General features: G+C 36.9%; 1 non-coding gene across 1 annotated transcript; it reads right to left on the bottom strand.

The window, feature by feature from the left end:
• Positions 1-2,351: 2,351 nt before the first annotated feature.
• On the bottom strand, positions 2,352-2,455 carry LOC128564127 (U6 spliceosomal RNA). The gene has a single exon (XR_008374003.1). It is a non-coding gene; the product is annotated as a U6 spliceosomal RNA (small nuclear RNA).
• Positions 2,456-3,588: the final 1,133 nt, after the last annotated feature.

The raw sequence follows: 3,588 nt of genomic DNA, 5'->3' as shown, positions 1-3,588 counted from the left end.
ATGCAGAAATCATCACAGATGCACAGACGTTTAGATTGACTCTAGAAGAAACAAATTCTTTCTAGATAAAGCAGAAAAAGAAGCATGCTAGACAAAGGGAACAGTGTGCGAAAATGTTTGGATGTAAAAAGACAAGAAATGTAGGTTCAGAGAACATGGAGCTGTCCATCGTGTTTGGAGAACAGAGTGGATGTTTAAAGAAGAGGAAGTGTTGAATGAAGCTAGAAATAATAATCAATTGTGGCCATTTAGCCCTGGATTTTTACACCATACTAAGAAAGTTGGATTCTCTGTTCAGTGAGGTGCCACTGCATCTTAACCAAGAGAGAGGCATGGTCATTTATCTAAGAGCACAATAATTCTGGGGGCAAGGTAGAAGTAGGTCAGGACTGATAGGTGGAAAGATCAGTCAGGAAGGTGTTCCAGTTTTCCAACTAGTGACAATTGATGGAAACTGTAGATTGAGAGATATTTTAAATAGGAATAGCTCTGTGCCAACTCCCTTATAGCTTTGTCACTATTTCCTCTCCAGTCCCATTGTAGCTCATACTACAATGATTGTAATATACCTGGTTTAAGTGTCAATTTCTATTTCTGGAACTGTGACTTAAGGACAGAATATATGTCTCTTCGAATATCCATGGCAGCAAATGTATTTGCAACTAATAAGAATTCAGTAGCTGCTGATAAACATGCACTGATACACTCAGAAAATTTTGAGAAATGATCATAGATGTGTAATTGTTACTTTTACGTATCAATAGTCTCAGACTATAATACCCAGTTTTGAATTGAACCCTAATCTAATGTTGCTGTGAAAGTATTTTGCAGACATGATTAATATCTACAGTCAACTTTAAGTAAAGGAAATTAACTCAACAATGAGGTGGGTCTGAAGCAATCAACTGAAAAACCATAAAGATCTTAAAAGTAAAACTGTGGTACCTCTGAGCAAAAAGAAATTCTACTTCAAGACTGCAGCCTCAGTTCCTGCCCAAGAGTTTCCAGGCTGCCCTACAGATTTCTGATTTGCCATCTGTAAGCTAATTCCTGGAAGTGAGTACACACACACACGTTTATATACACGTCTGTACATATACATGTGTTTATTTATAAATTGTTTTTGTTAAGGGAGAGTTAGAAGATAAGAATGCAACCAGTGTTCTACAATTTCAAACTTAGTCAACAAAATGCCATTTGTCAATGAAGAGAATAAGGGAAAAGGCTAGCTCAGATAAAAATAATCCTTTTACTTCTAGATATTATATAATGACTTTCAGATACATGGGTACACATTCTGAGAAATGCATTGTTAGGTAATTTTGCTATTGTGTGAACATTACGGAGGGTACTTACACAAACCCAGATAGATGGTGCAGCCTGCTACGCACCCAGGCCATGGGAGAGCCCACGGCTCCTGGGCTCCAAACCTGTACAACACGTCACTGCACTCAATACCGTAGGCAATTTGTAACCCAATAGTGAGTATTTGTGTATCTAAACATATCTAAATGTAGAAAAGGTATAGTAAAAATATGGCATAAAACATAAAAAGTGGTACACCGGTACAGGAAGGGAGCTTGCAGGACCGGAAGTTGCTCTGGGTGAGCGAGTGGTGAGTGTGTGTGAAGTTCTAGGACGTTACTGTGCACTACTTAGAGTTAATACACAATGACTTTATAAACACTGTATGTGTATATTTAGGCTATACTAAATTTATTTCAAAATGTATTTATTCAATAACAAATTCACCGGAGCTTGCCATATCTTTTTTACCTTATAAGCTTCTTATTTTTTTTACCTTTTTGACTCTTTTGCAATAACAGCTTAAAACAAACATATTACACAGCTACACAAAATTGTTTTCTTTATATCCTATTCTACATGTTTTCGCTATTTTTATTTTTATTTACTTTTTAAACTTTTTTGTTAAAAAATAAAACCCAAACCCAAACAGTAGCCTAGGCTTACACAAGGTCAGAATCATCAGAATCATCAAATACAGAGTCCGTCTTCCACCTCTACATTTTGTCCCACTGGAAGGTCTTCAGGGCAGTAACATGGAGCCGTCATCTTCTATGGTAACAACACTTTCTTCTAGAATACATTCTGAAAAATATGCTTCATATTCTTTTATAGTTAATTTTCTTTCATACATAGAATAAGTACACTCTAAAATGATAAAACCTTTATCATGTCAAGCAGTAAACATAGCTGTTTACTATCAAGTATTATGTACTGTACATAACTCTATGTGATAAACCTTACTGTTAAAAACTAAGACACAACACACAGTCAGGATCATCAAGACACCATTAAACAAAATGAATGTCAACTCCATTATAATCTTACAGAAATGTCATTGTTTCATGAATTTGCACGTCATCTTTGTTCGGGAGCCATGCTAATCTCTGTAATGTTACAATATTAGTACACGTGTTGCCAAAAAGAGCATTTATGAGACCATCACTGTGTAGGCAGTACCTCCTGATTAAATGGCCTTATGTGGTGCCTGAGTGTGTGTGAAAAATTCTAGCAGATATACAGAGAAGACAGATGGAAATATGAACCTTATGTTCAAAAGAGAAATTATTACAGTCAAAATATATTATTTAACCACAGTAAATACATTGTCTAGTTTCTAGCTGCATAAAGATCACCTATAACACACATTTATAATGAGGCAGGAAATTGTCACGTTACAGGATATGTACAAAGGAAGTATCTAGCTCCAGTTATTGTTTGAACATGATTTACTTTCAAACCTATTTCACCAAAAATGTAACATTTGTCTAGTGAAGATAATTCAGTGTCTTCCCACTTAAAGCTGTTTCCTCTTGGGTAAATATCCTGTCAAGTCAGAAATGAAACTTCTTGCCAGAACTGTTCTATTCCTCCACTAACTTCTTTTTCCCTAGAGCTTCTGGATAAAGGTAAAAGTTTACATACGAACATGGCAATAAGGTAGAAAAAGAGTGAGGGTTGTTTCTGCGGCCCCAAAGCTGTCCCCTGCATCCTAGTTGCCCTTCACTGAGACAACCCCTTCCTGCCTAGTTATGGTATATTCTGTGGTTTTGTGAGCTTATAAGCAAACCAGCTCTACTTGGGAGCCAGAGAAATCTGGAATTAAATGGTCTGGTAAATCATTTGGTAGCTATGGGTCTTTGGAAAAGCTGCTCACCTATACTAATGTCACCTTACTCATCTGTAAAATAAGGTAAGTTTTTCCTACTTCGCAGAGTAAAATGAAAGAGAGAAATCAATGGACTCATAAAAGATCGCCTTCTGGGCGGCACCTGTGGCTCAAAGGAGTAGGGCACTGACCCCATATGCCAGAGGTGGCGGGTTCAAATCCAGCCCCGGCCAAAAACTGCAAAAAAAAAAAAAAGAAGAAGAAGAAGATCACCTTTCTACTACAGCCATCCAAACCATAGCCAGGCCCAGTAATAAACTCTCAGACATTAAACAGAGGGTGCTGTCCTGATCAGAAAATCATGCGGTAATAAAGAAACTTCTAAGTTATTTTCCTCAGCTGGGCCTCTATAGAAGTTCTAAGATTTAAGCATTGTGCTGCTTAAAATTTTACCT

This window comes from Nycticebus coucang, chromosome 13 (genome assembly GCF_027406575.1).
Source record: "Nycticebus coucang isolate mNycCou1 chromosome 13, mNycCou1.pri, whole genome shotgun sequence".
Classification (NCBI taxonomy): domain Eukaryota; kingdom Metazoa; phylum Chordata; class Mammalia; order Primates; family Lorisidae; genus Nycticebus; species Nycticebus coucang.
Note: the sequence above shows the minus strand (reverse complement) of the source record. Positions and strands in the feature narration are given on the sequence as shown.